We start from the raw sequence: 23,339 nt of genomic DNA on the forward strand, positions 1-23,339 counted from the left end.
ACATGGTTGTTTCAAAACTAAACATACTTGCTCATCATCTACCCTGATACAGACTGGTATCTGCTTAGCGGAAGCATGCTTTCAATTCTGCTTTGTAAAACGGTACCATAAGGGTTCTGTATTTAAATATTTGAGTGACTACCTTAAACAGAGACCTCTAGAGGCGTGGAGATATAATCTAAATCAGACATGATTATGGTTATGATCTTCAAGAAAGATGCAACCTAATAGAAGAGAAAAACCAGTACAGCAAGCTGAAATTTTTAACTGCTGTAAGAAAGGTCAACAACAACAACAAAAATAAGCTTAAAAACAAACAAACAAAAAAAAACTTTCAACTTAAGTCTATGTATTTTAAGCTCTATTTAAAGCATTAAAATTTTTCATTCACAGGTAAATTTTTTCTTTGTCTATAAAATTCATCTATCATGCGCTGCCCTCTAATTATTGCATATTGCTTTATCATCCACTAACCATAAGCAAGCTCTTCAAATAATTAGATTTAGGTCCATCATCTCCTATGGGGTGAAAATTGAACTTAATGCCAAAGCCAGAACTTCTACATCTCAAAGAACAACACCACATGTTTAAACTGGCTACAAAGTCAACTAGAGAGGTAACAATTAAAGTGTGAGATGAAGTTCACTGAATTAATGTGACCAAGAGATGGAAAGGAGAAGAAATGTAGGGTACCTCCACCATGGCTACAGGTTTACTCATGAGTTTCAGCCCTAACCATATTTATTCAACATGACTATCTACTTAGGAAATTTTTTTTTTTAATTTCTTCTGTCTCTTGCTGCCAACTTACACAATCTTTTATCTTTTTTAAACCAATGATACATTCCATACATTTAGAAGGAAGCCTCAAAAGTTACCTTAGAGAATGTATATTATGATTTGCACTGTGCAAATATGATTCTCATAAACGTTTTCTATTTTGTTTATATATATATAGTTTATATTTATTTTGTTTCTCTATATATAAAGTTTTGCTATTTTGTTTCTATTCAAATAGATTTAACCCCACAAAGGACCAAGTTAAAATTTCATGGGTCCTGTATTGAACTGAAGCTCTGATTAATACATGGAAGTGTATACAGAGTAGATCTGCAGCCAGGGTAAAAATATTTCAATGAAAGGAAGCTTCTGCAGAAAAAAAAAAAGCAAAGAAGTGAACAATATGTTGATGATTACATACATTACATTGAAGGGATATCTTTATTCTTTCATTTTGTAGGGTTTTCTAAAGAAATGATTAAATTTACTTTAAAGATGTTTTGGGTTTCCTGATTTGGAAATACTTGGTGCATTAATCTCCTTTATTCATTTGTTATTTATTTTTGGAAACCTGTGTTTGCACTTAGCTCATTCTGTTCTCTGTAAAGATTCTAACTTGTCAGGCATTTAATCACCATTAAAGACAAATCTTTTCACTTGTTCAAAAAAGTTTTCACCTAATAATGAAATATGACTTGCCATACAAGTGTCACCCTTCATGGACAAAGTGGTTTAAAGTGATAACGGGTGACCAAGTTATAAATATTTAAAAATTGTGTCTGGCAGGAGACATAAGTTTCTTTCTCCAAACCCCAGTAACCCAAACCTGAAGAGAGCCAAGGTCTGTTTCCTGCTTTGTGTACTGCCGTATTGTTATCTAGATGACTTTAACCACAAAGGCCCCATGTTCCCATGCGGTAGATTCATAAGAAGACATAAATCTGCCTTCTTGACCAAGTGCAGTTTTTCAGCATCTGTTCTGTTAGGTATCAGAAATGCGCACACAAGTAGTGTAGTAAAAGAATTACGCTTGTCTGGGTGACCCTGGTTGTCGTCGTTGTTGTTTAGTCTCTAAATCATGTCTGACTCTTTTTGGACCCCATGGACTATATAGCCTGCCAGGCTCCTCTGTTCATGGGATTTCCTAGGCAAGAATACTGAGATGGGTTGCCACTTCCTTCTTCAGGGGATTTTCCTGACCCAGGGATTGAACCTGCAGCTCCTGCTTTGGCAGGCGGATTCCTTACCACTGAGTCGCCAGGGAAGCCCTATAGTAACCCTAAGCAGGTTAATGTTGGGATCTTTTGGTACCTAAACTCTCAAATTTGGCTCTAATTTGTATATTATCAGAACTAATATAAATTCTAAAAGTCAACACTCCAAATGAGGAAATGGAGACCCTACAACAACAAAAAGAAGTAACACATTTTTAGCTTTATAGTGAAAAATCAAAACCAAAAATCTGCTATCCTATGGGTTGTCTGATTATATGTGATAAAACCATTTTCCTATAGTTCTTTATGCAATTACCACTTTGTCTCTTTTACACCTTGCAGTTGAGATATATTGTAATTCTTGCTAATTTCACTGAAATTTCTTGCTGTTTCTTGAGAAGCAGCCTAGACACTGTAAATATTTATGTATCATTATTGATTTAAAAGAATATGCTGCTTTTCTCCCTTGCAATAAGAATTTATTTTAAATTTTAAGTATAAAATACTTAAAAAATAATAATGATTTCTTTATTTTGATCCCATTAATTCCAACATAAATGATCACTTAACTTTGAGCTGGGAGAAGTGATTTTATAGTAGAAGCTTGAGAGAACCAAATTGATTGAATTTTTAAACCATGTCTGGTCAAGCAGCAATCTCAGGAACTACCAAAATCACTGTATTTTGCCAGTGGATCTCTTTACTTTTATTTTAAAACTAATAGTAATGTATTTTGAATATCAGATTTTTATTCTTTCAGATCCTGATTTCTTACAGTGATCATATATTTCCTTAAGTGAAGAAAGTACTTTTTTATTTCTGAAATTAACAATAAAATCTTTTTAATAGTATAGTGGTGATTTTTACTCTCAGAGATCAATAAATTCTTCTGTGGGGCATAATATCTCATATTTGCTCTTGAATGAAATGGAAATATTCTCTATATACATAATATCTGCAACAGAATTTATCTCAGCAAGATAATAGTTAATTTATACTGTGAAGTTCAAAAGGGCAGAAAAAAGATAACAACTCACTTTAGGTAAAGATGTAGCACATGTATGCTCGAGGAAAATAAATGTCAAATAGAAAACTGTATCTGAAATTTGGATCACATTTAGATGTGCAAAAAAATGTTAAGAGCATTTGGGGGGCAATTGCACTCCAATTAGATTTCTTACGCTCACATCAACCAGCCTTGGTTTGGAAGTTAATCATATGATTTACGGGGCTCCTTAAGGAGTGAAAAGGAGGAAGCAAACAAGAAGAAGAAGGAACTGACAGTATAACATTTATGAGGAGCCCATCAATTACAAAGTTTGGTCTTGGGGTAGAGTGGAGGTAAGTCAAAAGAAAGTTATTAAAAATCAGAATTTTTTACGTTTTGTTCTTTATTGTATGTAATATCACTCACTGGAGTTTATTTTTGAAGAGCAGAAAAAACAGATAATGAATTCCAAATTTTATGAAATCCTTAATGAAACTGTAAGCCCAAACTAGAGATTTCTTAAGGTTTAGAGTTGCTTCCCAGCGGTTGCCTGTGCATAGGTTGGGAGTGGACATGCTGCTGCTGCTGCTAAGTCGCTTCAGTAGTGTCCAACTCTGTGCGACCCCATAGATGGCAGCCTACCAGACTGCTCTGTCCCTGGGATTCTCCAGGCAAGAACACTGGAGTGGGTTGCCATTTCCTTCTCCAATGCATGAGGTGAAACGTGGAAGTGAAGTCACTCAGTCGTGTCCAACTCTTTACGACCCCAAGGGCTGCAGCCTACCAGGCTACTCTGTCCATGGGATTTTCCAGGCAAGAGTACTGGAGTGGGTTGCCATTGCCTTCTCCTGGGAGTGGACATAAAAGGGCACAAATTCATTACTGGCTAGGACAAATATCTGTATCTATATAGAGATATGGTTATGAGAAACTCAAAGAGTCTGGCTGTATCAAATTGCCCTTGGGTTTATTTTGGGAAAAAGAACAGTAATTAAGTGAGTAACATGGAGGAATAAAAATGCATTTCAAAGATGAACCAAGAAAAGAAGTAGACTGATATGTGCTTCTTTCAAAACCCAAAGGACAACAAATAATGTGAAGAAAAATATAAATTGGAGATTTGGGGACATATCTAATGAATTATTTATTTTTCCCAAAGGTTCTGTGTGCTATATTGAACTGGTACCAGTTTTATAAGACTGATAGGCGATAGTTAACTCTGTAAAAACGAAAAAACACACAGCTGATTCAAATCTCCACAGATTCTAGGAAAATTTCAGATGGCCATGGTGGCTTTTGTTTTCTCTTATCAGTATAAGAGGAATATATACTTCTCATATGTAGTCAGTATATACTGACTAACAAAGGCCATATACATTGTTTTGACAGACACCGAAGACACTAGAAATGTTTTGTTGTGAACTCTTTTACAATTTTCTTTGAATTTTCTGGTTCTCCTCACACTGTGGTTGACCCATTAGAGGTCATAATTAGGAAAATTACAAGAAAGGAGACTCAACTGAATATTTTCATTTTAGTGACACTATCACCATCTTCAGTGACTTCCAATGTACTTGTTTATGCAATAATATCTTTTGATATTCTAGTAGTGTTTGTCTTAGAAAATATTTCCATCATCATGGTGCATAAGATGACATTAGGGACAGAAATAGTTATGAAAAAACCACTAGGAGTTATGATATAAATATGTATATAAGATCTTTTCATAATGCAGATTACATAAATTTGAATTAAGTGACTTTTAAGAACATTGATTATTGATCTGATAAACTATTTTATCCATTAGGGCCTTTTGTGTAAATAACAATTTTTAAATGCATGCTGCTTTGTAATAAAAATTCTTATGAAGTGTACTTATGATCTCTTGCATGCTGAATAGCCACTTTTCAACATTAAATCTTGGCCAAAACTACATTTTAAAATTAAGAACCATTTAAGTTATACTACTACCAAGAAAAAAAAAAATCCTCCTGGAATTACTCAGCATGTATTTTAACATTTATGTTACTTTAAAATGACCAAGGCATATTGTTTTAAATCCCTATAAGGGTCTTCCCTGGTGGCTCAGCAGTAAAGAAACTTCCTGCTAATGTAGGAGATGTGGGTTTGATCCCTGGATCAGGAAATTACACTGGAGAAGGTAATGGCAACCCACTCCAGTATCCTTGCCTGGCAAATCCCATGGACAGAGGAGCCTGGCGGGCTGCAGTCCACAGGGTCACAAAGAGTCAGACACGACTGAGAGACTAAACAACAACCATGACTTACATATTTTCTAAGTGACAAGCCATTCTATGCTCTATTGATTATAGTATAGACTCTGCCATAAAAGAAAATTATACTTGTGATTGTGGTGTTAATCCTTATTATGGAACATCTATAGGTGTCAAGGGGCTTCCCAGGTGGCGCTAGTGGTAAAGAGTCCGCCTGCCGAAGCAGGAGATCTGAGAGACGTGGATTCTATCCCTGGGTGGGGAAGATACTCTGGAGGAGGGCACGCCTCCCACCCCAATATTCTCGCCTGGAGAATCCCATAGACAGGGGAGCCATGGATCTATAGTCCATAGATCTGTAGCTTGCAAAGAGTCAGACACGAGTGAAGTGGCTTAGCTCACATGCAGGTGTTAAGTAAAGTTATGCAGAGATAAGCTACATTCATAAAAACACACCATGGAAATATGTCATCATTCTGAGAGAAACGTGTTCAGTCTGTGCTGGAGATGAAGACTGAGCCTGATGCTTGCAACTCTTTGTGACATTTCATGCTGGTGTGTTGACAAACCAGAGAATGTGTCCATTTGTTAAACTTTCCATAAGGCATATTGATGAGTTAATTAATGACCCATTCTTGTTTCCCTGGTAAGTTCCTTGAGGACGAGAAAACAGCTGCAATTTACTCATTTTCACACACTAGCAATGTCCTGCTCCATAAATGTCTGGGGAATGAATGAATGAAAGATGAACGCCTGTGTCTAAAGAGGAAGGAAACTTCTTTTCTACGAAAAGGGGAGGACTACAGGTTTCAGAAAGAAAATATATCTTTGCATAGATTTTTTTTAGAATCTTACAATTTTTAAAGTTGAAAAATTTTACTGATGGTTACAGCAATTTTATCTACATATTCAATATCACATTCACTCAATTTTTATACATTTAAATTTGGAGATTACTTTTTAAAAATTGGATTTCCTCCTTCCCCCTCAATTTGAGACTTTTCATCTTTCAGAGATGAGGAACCAGCTCTCTGTTTTTATTGTTTACCTAGTTTGGCACCAAGTCCATAGGCAATTTTCACAGATTCACCTTACCTGGGAGTTGAAAAGGGAATTGTTTCTCTAAGCCGTTTGACTCACTTGGTTTGAGTTCGGTGTTAATGAGGCCAGAGCAATGCATTTTCTTTCTGTATCTGCACTTTGGCCTCTTCTTTCATTGCTCTCATTGAGAGGTCAGGAGAGAGTAGCAGAACCCAGCACCCTTGAAAAAACAAGTCACTACCTAGGCCCTACTGTCAGCTGGTCATTAGCATCACTTTTTTTACAGGAAGGACAGCATGATGATAATTCCTTGCAGGTCAGCCCTTGGTACTATAGAGCAATGATTAAGGATACATATATCCAGATCTGCCCTTTGAATGGACTGTACAGTATATTGTTTAACAACAGTCAGACACTTATTTTAGAATTTTCTTTAGTCCTAGTAGCGATTAAAATATTAACAAAAACTGCTTGGGTTTCAACCACTCTGAATGAAATCCAGCTGTAAATTCTGACTGGGCTTCCTTTGTGGCTCAGACAGTAAAGATTCTGCCTGCAATGCAGGAGACCTGGGTTCGATCCCTGGGTCAGGAAGAGCCCCTGGATAAGGGAATGACAAACCACTCCAGTGTTCTTGCCTGGAGAATTCCATGGACAGAGGAGCTTGGCAGACTACAGTCCATGGGGTCACAAAGAGTTGGATAAAACTGAAGCGACTTAGCACGCATGTGCACAGTCAGAATTCTGATCTGTGAGTTATGCTTCCTACCCATTCTACTTCCTATTCAACAAAATGTAAAAGAGTGAATGATATGTTCAGTTCAGTTCAGTCGCTCAGTCGTGTCTGACTCTTTGTGACCCTATGAATCGCAGCATGCCAGGCCTCCCTGTCCATTACCAACTCCCGAAGTTCACTCAAACTCACGTCCATCGAGTCATGATGCCTCCAGCCATCTCATCCTCTGTCGTCCCTTTCTCCTCCTGCCCCCAATAGGAGTGAGGAATCGTTAGCACAAAAAGAAAATCCTGAATCACCACCAATGCATTACTCTGGGGTAATTTTAGGACACTGATAGCCCAAGTTTAAACATGTTTTTGATATCATGTGAACTCTGAAACATGCTTGCATCTTTTTGGAGCCAAGATAAATAGCCTGTATTGTGTAAATGTTTACACTGGTAGGAGATTCTTGCGAGAACTTAAGCTGGCCCAGGGCCCCCAGCTGGCATGAGCCCAGGGTGGGAAGCGTGACTGAGGTAAGCTTGCTCACTGCCGATTCTTTCTCAGGTCACTGAGCTCCGTAATTACTGAAGAATCAACGTTTAGTGCCAGTAGTCTGAATCCCTCTCGAGACTCCTGGGCCATGTGTTATTTTAGTGCCAGTTCTCTTTGCCACCTGCTTTCCATTCGACATGCTGCTTCATTGCCATTGTTCTTGCTTTTGTTGTCATTGTTATCTTTCTTTGAGCATCTTTTTTCTTTTGTTCTAAATACTTATGTCCTAAACATAATTTTAAACTTTGTAAGTATCTGAGGTATATCAGATGCTCCATAGAAAATGGGATTGACAGTCCCGGGAGAAACATTTATTCAAAAGCTGATAAACAGGAATTAGTGAGTGAAGTCGCTCAGTCGTGTCTGACTCTTTGTGATCCCGTGAACTGTAGCCCTCCAGGCTGTTCCGTCCATGAGATTCTCCAGGCAAGAGTACTGGAGTGGGTTGCCATTTCCTTCTCCACTACCTTGTAAAATAGATAGCTGGTGAGAAGTTGCAATGTAACACAGGGAGCCCAACCTGGTGCTTTGTGATGACCTAAATTAAAAGACGTTTACTCCTTGGAAGAAAAGTTATGACCAACCTAAATAGCATATTGAAAAGCAGCGACATTACTTTGCCAACAAAGGTCCATGTACTCAAGGCTATGGTTTTTCCAGTGGTCATGTATGGATGTGAGAGTTGGACTGTGAAGAAAGCTGAATGCCGAAGAATTGATGCTTTTGAACTGTGGTGTTGGAGAAGACTCTTGAGAGTCCCTTGGACTGCAAGGAGATCCAACCAGTCCATTCTGAAGGAGGTCAGCCCTGGGATTTCTTTGGAGGGAATGATGCTGAAGCTGAAACTCCAGTACTTTGGCCACCTCATGCAAAGAGTTGACTCATTGGAAAAGACTTTGATCCTGGGAGGAATTGGGGGCAGGAGGAGAAGGGGACGACAGAGGATGAGATGGCTGGATGGCATCACTAACTTGATGGACGTGAGTCTGAGAGTGAACTCTGAGAGATGGTGATGGACAGGGAGGCCTGGCGTGCTGCGATTCATGGGGTCGCAAAGAGTCAGACACAATTGAGCGACTGAACTGAACTGAACTGAGAGGGGGTGGGATGGGAGGAAGGGAGGGAGGCTTAAGAAGGAGGTGTTATATGTGTGATTTTATGGCTGATTTGTGTTGCTGTATGGCAGAAAATGACAGGACATTGTAGAGCAATTTTTCTCCAATTAAAAAAATAAATAAGATAAACACATTCTAGTCCATGTTATATCCATGAAGGTAAATGTATGGAGGATTTGGGAAGTGGTCTTTACCCTGAAGCTAAGTCTAGTTTTCACCCAGGAGAGGCTGATGGTACAGCTAGATGAGAATTTACAGCTGGATTCCTTCCAGAGTGGTTGAAACTCAAGCAGTTTTGGTCCTTTAATATTTTAATTATTACTAGGTCTAGAGGAAGTTCTAAAATAAGGGCTTGACTGTTGTTAAATAAGAATATACTGAACACTCCACTGGCTCATCTTAAAATTTCACAGCCACGCTGGGAAATAAGCAAGCAGGATTCATTATCCCCACCTGAGCGATGAAGAAATAAGATTTAGGGAGGTTGGAGAGTGCTTGTTTTGTGTTTTTCCCACACTAGTAAACCATTATTCCTCACAGTCTATGCACGCATAGCAATGAGCTCAATCCCCTGCCACCACAGCTCTATTCTGTTTACGAGTGAAGGCAAATAAATGATTCTTTCAGGCTGCAGGCACCATTTTGTACATTAAAGAGACATACTCTGTGCTGGCAGAGTCCCTTGTTTAGTCGCTCAGCCATGTTCAACTCTTTGTGACCCCATGGACTGTAGTCCGCCATGCTCCTCTGTCCACGGGATTCTCCAGGCAAGAATACTGGAGTGGGTTGCCATTTCCTTCTCTAGGGAATCTTCTCAACCCAGGCATCGATCCTGCGTCTCCTGCATTGACAAGTGGATTCTTTATTGCTGAGCCATCTGGGAAGAATTCCTGTGCTTTCTGTGTTACTTGCTCAGTCATGTCTGACTCTTTGCGACCCTGTGGACTGTAGCCCACCAGGCTCCTCTGTCTAACAACTCTCAAATGCTTGGGTGAGAAAAGGTCAGAGGAAGGGCTTGGAGGAGGAACTGAGTTCTAGTTTCACCATGTGAAGGTGGGTCAGCTCACTTCTTGGTGTCCATTCTCCTGCTCCACCATGATCCTTAACTCCTATGTCTCAGGCATACTTGATCCTTTCTGAAACTTTTTTGGGGAAAGGTATAAAGCTGTTTTGCTAGGAAATCAATAGATTGTACCAACTTAAGGGTTGAATGTATGCATGCACGCTAAGTGGCTTCAGTCCTATCTAACTCTTCGCAACCCTACGGACTGTAGCCTGCCAGGCTCCTCTGTCTGTAGGATTCTCCAGGTAAGAATACTGGCGTGGGTTGCCATGCCCTCCTCCAGCAGATCTTCCCAACCCAGGGATCGAACCCAAGTGTCTTGCATCTCCTGCACTGGTAGGCTAGTTCTTTACCACTAGCCCCACCTGGGAAGCCCAACTTAAGGGTTATTTCTCAGATATATTTGCTTTAAAATGAATGTCTGAAAGGTGAAATTTCAGTAGGCATTCATTCTTGTGTGGTAAACAGGAGAACATGTTATGGGGTGATGTGGGGAGTGGTAATCACTCAGATGTACCATCCTGATTCTTTTTCAAGAAAGGACATGTGCCCAGCTCCAGGGCAAATGATGAGCAGGGAAACTCCAGTTGGCAGCCCTGTCAGAGTCAAGCTCAGCTGCAGAGTGTGGCCGGTTTGCTCAAGGGCCCATCCTTGCCAGATTACCTTTGTCTGGTGGTGAGCAAAGGTGTGGAAGCCTAAAGACCCAGTCACTTGGGCTACAAAGGGGAAAGGATACCTGAGACTTTGGTTGGCCTCTGGCATCACAGATCAGCCTCTTTCAACTAACAAATAATGGGAGTCTGGACCGTGCTGAGGGAGGGGGTTCTTGACGAGGGGAGGTGCTGTAGAGAAGGATAAGACACCAGATATTCTATTTTCAAAAACTTCAATTGATGCGGAGATATGAGGAAACGCATGCTAAATGGATCCCAGCAAGAAACAGATAAAGTATGAATATAGGCAGATATTGGGGTTCCCAGGTAGCGCTAGTGGTAAAGAACCTGCCTGCCAGTGCAGAGACGAGGGTCTGATCCCTGGGTCGGGAAGATCCCCTGGGGAGGGCACAGCAACCCACTCCAGCATTCTCGCCTAGAGAAGCCCATGGACAGAGGAGCCTGGCTGACTACAGTACAGAGAGTTACAAAGAGTTGGACATGACTGAAGCGACTTAGCATGTACTCACACATAGGCAGATGTCAGTGTTTTTTAATGAAAGTACCTAAACATGGAGATCCCAAGAGACTGTGATGTAATGGCTGGGATTCATCTGGAAGGCCTTCAGGAAATGTAAGGCTTTGAATAGTCTGGCTGGCCTCCTGTCAACCCCAGGTTTCTGTTTAGGACTGTCTCTGAGAAGGTACTTAGTTCCTATCAAGCAGCATAATAGGTTTATGGTCACAAACTTGGCTTCCCAGATTGCTCCCAGATTTGAGTTTTCCTCCAGATTCTTACAGGAGGTTTTTCAGGCTATGTTTGGCTTCCCATCACCAGACACACTTCTGTCACACTAAAAACATGTATGATATTTTAGGACAGAGTGAATAACCAGACAGTTTGATTTCTTAGGCTTTACAAAGGACGTTGCACTATCTTTTCTTAAGAGCCAGAGAACATAGAATAGTGCAGGAAATATGCTCAGTGCCAGGAGGTGTTCCCCAAACAGTCCATGGAAAGGTCAGAGCTCAGTGTCAGAGGTCAGGAGAGAAGCCACGTGACCTTTTAATGAATGCAGGATGGAATATCATTCCAAAGAAACACTGGCAATCAGAACCGGAGGGCTTTACTACTTTGGCAATTATTAGTATTGAAGGAGGAGCCACTCTTGGTGATTGCACTAGTATCATCCAAAAATGGAACTTTTGAGCTTGCTCCAGTTTTTGATAAATTGATTCTTACTGAAGAGGACTAAAATCTCCAAGTAAGCATTCAGTGTCTTAACACATTATCTTCTCATCTAGAGGCGGCCTGAACCAGTCTTAAGAAGGGCTGGAGGCCAGGAATTCTGCGGCTGGAAATAGTCCAGCAGAAAAAGCATGGGTGATGGGTCATGATATAAACTTGAATCTCACTTTACCACCTCACTGGCTCTGAACCTGATGCCTTTTAAATTACCTCTCTGAGCCTCAGTTACTTAATCTGTAGGAGAAGGGTAACTACACTTGCCTTGCAGAGTCACTGTGAACTTTACATCGTGTGCGCTACAGACCAAGACATATTAGGCATACGAAAGTATTGACTTTTCTTACTGCTTGCTGATGATCTAGCTCGAGTTCATTCCCTACAAGAGACAGTTTTCTGGATCTGATGGATGCTTCTTGTGAGAAATTAATAATTAAATGGTTATAACTTTTTCATCATTATGATATACCAGAAAAATACTGACTGAAGTAACGTGACATTTACAATCTTATTTTGAGTGGGTAGGTTCATAAAGATAGCATGCTTTCTTGCCAAAATTAGAATGGACTTTTTGGCCAAACCAATATGTCTTAAATGAAATGACCAAGCTTGAGTAACATTTTCTTTATAATTTAGCACACCATTGATGAGATCCGTTGCAATATATGCTCAGCATTGAACCTCTCCAGTATTCCCTGATCCATCTAAGACCAGCATTAATTGAGTTTTGCACATCATAGATGTCAGTAAATAGTTGTTGAGTTCTGTGTGAAATGTCCATATATTATTATTTCCCCCACTTTAAAGATAAACGAACACATCCTCTGATAGGGTAATTGTTCATCCAACCAAGGTAATCAATAAGTCATAGTGCAGAGGAGACCAGAATAGTGGTCTCCTGACATATTCTGGGCAATTTCTGCCAGTTATCCCCCCAAATGAAAATTTTTTCTCTTCTTTCTTAAATTTTACAAGTTATCTTTCTTTTGAAAGTATCTTTTAATCCAACCAAAATTAAGTGATCGTTAATAAAAACTCACATCAGTTCAGTTCAGTTCAGTCACTCAGTCGTGTCTGACTCTTTGTGACCCCATGAATCACAGCACGCCAGGCCTCTCTGTCTATCATCAACTCTCAGAGTTCACTCAAACTCACGTCCATCAAGTCAGTGATGCCATCCAGCCATCTCATCCTCTGTCATCCCCTTCTCCTCCTGCCCCCAATCCCTCCCAGCATCAGAGCCTTTTCCAATGAGTCAACTCTTTGCATGAGGTGGCCGAAGTACTGGAGTTTAAGCTTCAGCCTCAGTTCTTCCAAAGAACACCCAGGACTGATCTCCTCTAGAATGGACTGGTTGGATCTCCTTGCAGTCCAAGGGACTCTCCAGAGTCTTCTCCAACACCACAGTTTAAAAGCATCAGTTCTTCAGTGCTCAGCTTTCTTCACAGTCTAACTCTCACATCCATACATGACTACTGGAAAAACCATAGCCTTGACTAATGGACCTTTGTTGGCAAAGTAATAAACAATAAAAGAAAAAGCAGATAAATTGGATTGCATCAAAATGGGAAAAGTTTTGTGCCACAAGTTGTACCATAAAGAAAATGATAAGGTAAGACAGTGAGATACAAATTATATATCTGGTAAGGAGCTACTATTTACAGTACATGAAGAATTCTCACAGATCAATAACAGGATAGATAATTCAATGTAAAAAATATGTTTTAAAAATCCTATTTAAAAGGGATTTAAATAGCCATGCAAAGGAGCTGTGCAAATTGCTGAGAAGCACATGAGAAATGCCCAACATCATTATCCACTAGGGAAACACAAATGAAAACCATATTGAGACACTAGTCAAATAACAAAACAGAAGGAAGAAGAAAGAAAGGGAGGGAAAGAGGTGGGGAGCGAGGAAGGGAGGAGGAAGGCAGGCAGGGAGGGAGGCGGTGAGGACAATCAAAGAAGAAAAACAGTGAGTGTTGGAGCTTCCCTGATGGTCTCATCATTAAGAATCTGCCTTGCAATATAGAGAAGACCAGTTCAATCCCTGGTCCAGGAAGATCCCAGGAAGAAGTTCTTTAAAACACAGAGATACAATGTTTAACTTTTCTATAACATAGCAGTTCTATTTCTAGATATATACCCAAGAGAAATGAAAAGATATAGCCGCACAAAAACATGTGCATGAATGTTCACAGCAGCATTATTAATAGAAGCCCCAAAGTGGGAATTACCAAGTATTCCTTTACTGGTGAAAATATGTATGTTCATATGTTGCAGGAAGAGGGACCCCTTCTAGGGTCCATGAGCGGGCTCTTGTCTAACACTTTAATGAAGTGTCTGAGGAGAAACGCACGCTGACAAAGCAAGAGGCTTTATTGGGAGGGGGGTACCCTGGTAAAGAGCAGGCAGGTAAGGTAACTCAGGAGAACTGCTCTGCCACATGGCTCACAGTTTCAGGTTTCATGGTGATAGGATTAGTTTCTTGATCATCTCTGGCCAATCATTCTGACTCAAGGTATTTCCTGGTAGCGAGCACATCACTTAGTCAAGCTGAATTCCAGTGAGAAGAATTTTGGAAGGACATATGGACTGGCACCTCTTGTCTCCTTTTGACTTTTTCCAAATGCTTCTAATTTGTGGTGGCTTGTTAGTTCTGAGTTCCTTACTAGGATCTCTTGCAGTAAAATAAGCTCATGCAAATAGTTTCTGTGGTGCCTGACCAGCATGGGTGGTTTCAGTCAATGCTTCCTCTAGCACACACAGTAGGATATTTCTCAGCAATGAAAAGGAATAAATTACTAATACATGCAGAGTCAGACATGACTGAGATTGAGTGACTAATGCACACACACACACAACTGGAATAAACCTTGAAAACATACTCAGTAAAAGAAGGCAATCACCAGAGATCACATATTGTATGATTCTGTTACTGAGTCCAAGCATGACTGGTCAACGAATTGAGACATGAGTTGTTGGGGCAAGGAATAGCAACTTTATTTGGAAATCCAGCAGACCAATAAGGTGGTGGACTGGTGTCCCAAGAGTCATCTTAGCCAGGTTTGGATGCTGTTTTGTTTTATGGAACAAAGATGGGGAAGTAAGGGGGTAAAGCAAAAACAAGTGATAAGTTTTTGAAAATATTTCCTGATTCCAGCCAGATTTCTGAGGGGATGTGTTGATTTCTTCTTTCCTGTGGCCATTCATGGGTGGGCCTGGTCAGGATATTTCCCAAGAGCTTAACAAAGGTATTTTAGCTTAAATCTCAGGCATGGGAGGCAGGGTTCCTTCCCTTTCCAAAGATGGACCATTATGTATACTTGAAGCTATAGTTGAGATCCTTTTAGTGACTAATTTGTAGCAAAAGCAATAGAATAAAAAGGTTAAAGTAAAAGAAGTAAATCCAATATGGAATCAGATTTGTTCCTCCTTATTACAGTTCTCAAGATTTCCTGGTGGCTCAGTCAGTAAAGAATTCTGCAGTGCAGGAGACCGCTTGCAATGCAGGAGACCTGGGTTCATTTGATCCCTGGGTCAGGAGGAGGCCCTAGAGTAGGAAATGGTAACCCACTCCAGTATTCTTGCCTAGGAAATCCCATGGACAGAGGAGCCTGGCGGGCTACAATCCATGGAGTCAAAAAGACTCGGACACAACTTAGAGATTGAAACTACTACCACCATTACAATTCTATTTACGTGAAAATCCAGAATATGCAACTGTATAGGGCCAGAATGTAGACTGGGGTGCCTAAGACATGGGTATGGATCACACTCAGGAGATACAGGGCTGGGCTGAGGATGGGAGGCTGCTAAAGTGTGACTCCAAGCTGGCAAAGGAAATGGGCGTGGGTGGGAGGGTGGGGAGGGCACAAGGGAACTATTTTAAACTTAGATTGTGATGATGGCTACTCAACTTTCTGTATATATTAAAACCATTCTACTTGGTGAATTTTATGACGTGTGAATTACATTTCAAGGGGTTGGTGATGGACAGGGAAGCCTGGCATGCTGCAGTCCGTGGGGTGGCAAAGAGTCAGACAGGATTGAGCGACTGAACTGAAAGATATGTTTACAAAACCAAACCCATATGGGGGCCCATGCATCTTTGCCAAAAGATGGTGGAAACTCCAAAACTCATTGCACTCTTGAGATCCTTCTGGAACATTATCGATATTTTAAGAAATGTATGTATGCATGAATTCAAAATATCCTGATGTATACATCAAGGGTCTTTTTTATTTAAGTGAAACGCATTGAGGAAACTCAAAATTAAGTTTGTTCAAGTGATATGATACCACTGTAGAGTTACTTGACGTTCTCCATTTATCATGCTAAATTTTTATAACATCTGAATTACTCATTGGGTATGTAAAGTTGTGGTACTGTTTTGCTGGAAAATATTTAAGTATTAAGGCATCATATTCAACATTACAGTCAGATATGATTATCCTATTCTTCTAGCCAATGGTAATAGATATACTTCCATTAATGTAAAAAGATCATTTCATAACCATTTTGATGAACCAGCTGGACATAGAAAACAATTTTGATTTTTTGTCCACTGTCCATTTAGGCCTTAGCTGGAAACTTGTTTTTGCTTGCCACTTGGATGATACCTTGAGAATTTCATAATAAATCTCACCCAATCACTATTAGGTGCAATATAATCTCATTTTATCCACTGAAACATCTAGTACACGGTCAGATTAAAAGTTCTAGACTCATGCCCACTTAGTGCTTCCTACTTCTCACAGCTGAATGTTACATCATACCTGAACACCTATAGCAGGAAAGGGATAAGCAGATACATCCCCTTCTTCAGCTGACTCACAAGCTATGGTTTCTGATCCCCCCAGATCAGGCTGCAGACTATGGATCAAGGACCTGGAGGGGAAATTTGAAGTCACTCAGCCAAGAGGGCATGAAGGGACTGACACTCTACTTATATTCTTTTCATCAGCCCATGTGCCCAGGCATGGACTGTGTCCAGTGGGAAGAAGAAACACCCTTCACGTCAGCAGATGACCATTACCTGTTCAGCATCCTTTCAGCTGTGGGTGGGGCTGTATCTCCTTTAAGAAAGTACCATTTACTATTCTTTTTAAACTAGGAAATTTGCAGCATGATAAAGATAAAATGTCTGTATACCATCACTCACCTTAAATGATTACCAAATCTTGAGGGATGTCTTTGCATTTTACATGAAGGTATTTTTCAATAGGCTACCAGAAGCCTTGAAAGCACTGTGTGAAGGCTTGCTTCAGTGACTTTCTCACACTGTGCCTCCCAGCTAGGTAATCCCTCTCCACAATCCTCACCACTAGTCTAAATCACACCTGCCCTGACTACCCGGGTGTACTCATCCCTCCATCCTTTAGAAACCTAAAGCTCTAGGTACTGGTTGATTGGAAACCTTTCTAATGAGAAGCTACGTTCTTCCCATCTTTCCTCTTCCTTCTTCTTCTTCCCTCCCTTACACCCCGTCCTTTTCTCCCTCATTTCCTCTCTTTCTCCCTGCTCCCCTGCTCTTTATTTCTCTTTGTTTCTCACCTCATTTTTCTTTCCATCTAATATATGCACTTAGTTTAAAAAGGCAAGTGATATCATTCTTTTAACTAAAACAAGTTCTAGACTCTTTTTTCCGTTTTTATAAATTTTCTATTTACATCCTTCTAAAAAAGTCCATGGGGTCACAAAGAGTCAGACACGACTGAACAACTGAACTGAACTGAAAAAAGCCCTAGGATTTAGTAGTCTTATGTCAATGCCACCCTGCATACTTCCCTTCCCCCAATCTTTCCATAATACCTGCATGGTACGTTTCAAAATCAGCACTGAATATCTTCATTGTCATGTGTAAATATCATTTTTGTTCACTTTGAGACTCATAGTTATGAATGTATATATAGTTACTCATCCTTACTTGCGTAACTTTTAGTTTTTCCTGGATTTACCAATTACTGCATTTATTTGAGCATAATGATTACATATGACTATATATAATTATTTTGACATATATAATAACTATCTAATGACTCTGTTGTTAATGTACCATAATCTCTTCTCTTAGGCTCTAAACTAAGAATGCAGCTGAGCATAGTAATTTTACAGTTTTCTTGGTAAATGCCTCCTAGAACCCTCTGTTTTCCCATTCTGATCTGTATTTGTCACTCCATTACTCTCGGCACAGTTATATTCCTGGGACTTTCCTTTAATTACAGCTCGGGATTCCCTTAGCTTCTCTCTCATCCCATTGCCTGAATAATTTGTCTTCCGTGATTTTTCTCAAATCACTAGAAGATCATTCCATTTCAGAGTAAGGATCAGAGTAAGCTAAGGAAGACCAGGTTTATGGATTGCAAATGTCTTCTCTCAGACTAGTAAATTCTGCTGAAACTGGTCCTCTGTTCTCCTGCCAAGAAGGATATAAGTCTGGCTGCTGTGATTTGGGATCTCTGGGAGAATGTATGAGGAAGCATGGCCCAGGCCTGTCACCCTTTAGAATGCAGACGATTACTTAATGCCCTCATTTTTAGTGCTGGCCTTCCTTCTGCAGACAGCATGTCTGGTGTCCACCAGGCCAAAGCTTCACGCTGATGAGACTCTTGATGATAACTTCATTTCTCCTGGAGTCTGGAAGGACAACTGATCAACTGTGTAAATGAGGAAAGGCATCAGTGGATCCAACAATTCCCTACGTGTTTTCAATCAGTTCATCTGGGGTTAGCCTCCTGCCCACCTCCTCTTTCTGTGTTGCCTGATGCCTCCAGTTCCTGAATCTTTAGGGTTCTGTGATTGCCCTTGGCTTCTCTCCATCAGGCATGTAAATTTCCAGAAAGGTCAAATCGTCTTGAGTTACCACTTGCCCATGACTCATCTGCTTTTTTATCTGCTCTTCTCTTGGATCTTGTCATTCGGGGGCTTTTGGGAGATAAACGTATGTGTTCAAGCTGCCACATTTAATTGAAGTCTATTTCACTGTTTCTTTCTGGCCATTTAGCCTTTGGTCAAAATATTTTCTCATCCTCGCACTCTATTCTTCCCATCTCCAATGACAACAAAGCACTTAGCAGGGGTCTGCTACCCGGCTAGGAAGTGAATGGGAAAGTCATGGCAGGACTGGTTTTCAAGATGACAAGGAGTGAGGGGGAGACTGAGGAAGGTGGCCTGACTTCAGGGACATCTAATCACATCCGACCATGTGGGCATGGATCACATTCAAGGGTTACAGGCCTGGGCTGGGGATGGGCGGCTGCTGGTTTCCAGTTGCTCCAGCCTCCCTGGAGAGGAAAAGGCAGGCCTCGTAAGGATTGTCTGGACTGGTCACAGGAATGTACCAGAAACTCTAAGAAAATCCAGAGGCTGCCATTGTCACTAGCCCCCAGTTTTACCACCAGTGGGCGTGTAGTCAAGACATCTAGAAAAACCAAAGTTGATTGATTTCTGCTGTATTCATGTCACAGCTCCACAGTTTGCTGGCTGTGGGCCCCACCCGCCCGATAGCTTGCATAACCGTCTGAGCTTGTTTTTTCGACTGTAAAAGAGGATCATTAAGCATATCTTTCTCCCAGGGTTGTTTTAAACATTGAATCTGTTCATATACATAAAAGGTTTAAAATAGTTTCAAGTACTTAATAATGAGTCAATTAGAAAAAATGGCAAGTGAAGGAGGTGCTTCATGTCTGACACATAGTAGGTACTCAGCAAATCTTTTTTGACCATGTGAGTAAGATATATCTGGAGACAATCACATGGGACTATCTCTGTCTCTGAATTTTATGACCAATTTCTGTGCTTGGCAACAGAACTTTCAAATAACTATTTTCATGATTGCTTTTAGTTGGAATAATTGGGCACATAGCACTGCAATTGAAGAGACCTGCACTTTCAAGTCTTTTCCAATCATACCACCAGATAGACAAATCATGACTGATTAACCAAGAGCTACGCTTTGTTTGGTCCAGTAACAAGACTGCCCCAGGCATGTCGGCACAGTCTTCCAGGACTCGAAACGATCAGCAAGGACCCAAATGGCTGGTAATTTCTAATTTATAAACACTGCTTGACGTAGGCAGTTGGGCATTCTGCCACACTGCAATGGCCTGAAATGGCCTGACCACTTTCCAGTGCACTAAAAGCAATTTCAAGGGGCTTAATGACTCTTCCCCCTTCTCTCTGTTGGGGTCCACAGACACCCTTGGATGGAGCCGCCTTCAAGTGGCCTGAGGACAAAGGGTTCAGGTTACAGCTTCATGGGGTTTCCAGCTGAACAATGAGTATATTGTGAAGGTCCCATCTGTCAAAGTAATCAAAATATAAAGAGGGAAATAATACAATTAAATCTTTAAGATATGTACATTTATCTTTGGTTTTTCAAAACTGATCTCCATTTGGCAAGAATTTTTTTGGCAAAGAAGTCAGAAATTGGCATTCTTTGATACACAGTGAGACCTTGCCTAAAATGAGTCTCTGGGTACAAAAATGAAAACAAAAAGAAGCAACTAGTACTATTGGGGAGGAGGAGAGGGAATTCTGTTTATAAAGTAAGTGTTACAATAAGACAGGTAACTAACTAGCTGAAGTTAGGCACAATTTTTATTGTTTAAAAGAAGGAACACTTTCCTCTTGCTGACAGCATGGGAAGATTATACATGGGAAAAGGAAAGAACTAAGATCATTTCGGATGGTAAAAGAATGCTCTCTAGTTGCTGTATCAACCTGGAATTGCCTCTGCAAGTCCATTCTGTTCTCTGGGGTTCATGCAGGGTCTGAATGCTCTCTCACTTTCAGTTTATACTTGGCAGCTACAGTCACCTCCCAGATCCCTGCTATCAGAGTCTGGTTGGGATGCTCTTCTATCTGTCAAATGCTTTCTCTCTGGTTGCCTGAAAGTCATTTCTCATCTCCTGTCATCATCCATTTATGCAGCTGCTATGCAGAAGTCCCACTTCAGGGCAGCCATCGTTCTTCTGTGACCCAAGCCTAGGTTGCACACTCAGATGACCCATCCTTGGGCCCTGCTTCAGTCTCATGCTGAGGTCACATGATACTGTCTGTTATTTCTCCATACCTGGTTTCGGTGAATTGGCAGAAATCATTAAGAACTTAGACTCCTCTTCTACCTTCTCCAGCTCCTTAGATCACGCCAAATTAGACACATCATCCAGGTACTATGGCCTCTTCCTGCTTCTCTGGTGCATGGATTATTGGATATTCGGGGCACCTACAACCTTGTCTGGGTCTGGAAGGACACTGGATGAAAGGCAGACACCCAGACATCCCTTAGCAATGCTGAATGCCATTAGACTGGTGTCCTTCCTCCAGCAAGGTGCCTTCAAGCAAGGACTCATCATCATTTGTCTAGACAAGATCCTGATCTGTTTAATGAATCTAGTCTTACAAGAACCTTGGGTAGCAAGAGCACTACCCCAGGACCAGCCTTAAAAAATATGTGCTCAAGAACCCTAATGGAGTTTCTAGGCCATGTTTTGTCTGGCCAACATGATAATATGATATAGGACCACATAGTGGTGGAATGTCCCTGAAGATGATTAGAGATATGCAGTAATTTATGAGGTCCACTGCTGATTACCAATGACTTAGTTTACTTTTTTATTTTTATGTTTTTAGTTTATGGTAGAAATCACCTCTCTGAGAAAGGAAACAGTTTGCCTGGTTCTAGACACATCTGTAATGTGCTGACATTTCAGATCTGGGTTAACATTTCCTGTGATCCTGGTCTATTCTATCATGCATAAGCAGACACCAAGGATTCTGACTTTGAAGGAGGTAGGAAATTCCTTCCCACGACTGATGTCTTAAGGAAGCAACATTGACCAAAGTTAATCACCTAATCCTAGAGCAAAGCTTTCCATGATCAAGACCTCCTTTGGTCACCCAGACTGAGACCTCTTGGAAAATTTAAAACAGATCTAGAAACTCATGTTGCAAGGGATCAAGACAGTGCTTTGATTAACTTGATCGATCATTTCTCCATCAGATAAATTAGGAGCAGCCGAAAGAGCTGCCCCACATGCGAGGTCAGGGGCGGCAGCCAGGAGGAGCTACCCCACACCCAAGGAGCAGTGGCTGTGCAGTTGCAGGAGGGCCTAGAGGAGATACTCCACGTTCAAGGTCAAGAGGGGCGGTGGTGAGGAGATACCCCTCCTCCAAGGTAAGGAGCAGCAGCTGCACTTTGCTGGAGCAGCCATGAAGAGATACCCAACGTCCAAGGTAAGAGAAACCCAAGTAAGATGGTAGGTGTTGCAAGAGGGCATCAGAGGGCAGACACACTGAAACCATAATCACAGAAAACTAGTCAATCTAATCACACTAGGACCATAGCCTTGTCTAACTCAGTGAAACTAAGCCATGCCCTGTGGGGCCACCCAGGATGGGCAGGTCATGGTGGAGAGGTCTGACAGAATGTGGTCCACTGGAGAAGGGAATGGCAAACCACTTCAGTATTCTTGCCTTGAGAATCCCACGAACAGTATGAAAAAGCAAAATGATAGGATACTGAAAGAGGAACTCCCCAGGTCGGTAGGTGCCCAAAAGGTTAGTTCTACCTTTTAGAACTAACACCCAAAAAAGATATCCTTTTCATTACAGGTGACTGGAATGCAAAAGTAGGAAGTCAACAAACACCTGGAGTAACAGGCAAATTTGGCCTTGGAATACGGAATGAAACAGGGCAAAGGCTAATAGAATTTTGCCAAGAGAACGCACTGGTCATAGCAAACACCCTCTTCCAACAATACAAGAGAAGACTCTACACATGGACATCACCAGATGGTCAACACCAAAATCAGATTGATTATATTCTTTGCAGCCAAAGATGGAGAAGCTCTATACAGTCAGCAAAAACAAGACCGGGAGCTGACTGTGCCTCAGATCATGAGCTCCTTATTGACAAATTCAGACTTAAATAGAACAAAGTAGGGAAAACCACTAGACCATTCAGGTATGACCTAAATCAAATCCCTTATGATTATACAGTGGAAGTGAGAAATAGATTTAAGGGACTAGATCTGATAGATAGAGTGCCTGATGAACTATGGACTGAGGTTCATGACATTGTACAGGAGACAGGGATCAAGAACATTCCCATGGAAAAGAAATGCAAAAGAGCAAAATGGCTGTCTGGGGAGGGCTTACAAATAGCTGTGAAAAGAAGAGAGGCGAAAAGCAAGGAGAAAAGGAAAGATATAAGCATCTGAATGTAGAGTTCCAAAGAATAGCAAGAAGAGATAAGAAAGACTTCCTCAGCGGTCAATGCAAAGAAATAGAGGAAAACAACAGAATGGGAAAGACTAGAGATCTCTTCAAGAAAATTAGAGAGACCAAGGGGACATTTCATGCAAAGATGGGCTCGATAAAGGACAGAAATGGTATGGACCTAACAGAAGCAGAAGATATTAAGAAGAGGTGGCAAGAATACACAGAAGAACTGTACACAAAACATCTTCAAGACCAGGATAATCACGATGGTGTAATCACTCACCTAGAGCCAGACATCCTGGAATGTGAAGTCAAGTGGGCCTTAGAAAGCATCACTACTAGTGGAGGTGATGGATTCTAGTTGAGCTATTTCAAATCCTGAAAGATGATGCTGTGAAAGTGCTGCACTCAACATGCCAGCTAATTTGGAAAACTTAGCAGTGGCCAAAGGATTGGGAAAGGTCAGTTTTCATTCCAATCCCAAAGAAAGGCAATGCCAAAGAA

This window comes from Capra hircus, chromosome 1, assembly GCF_001704415.2.
Source record: "Capra hircus breed San Clemente chromosome 1, ASM170441v1, whole genome shotgun sequence".
NCBI classification, from domain to species: domain Eukaryota; kingdom Metazoa; phylum Chordata; class Mammalia; order Artiodactyla; family Bovidae; genus Capra; species Capra hircus.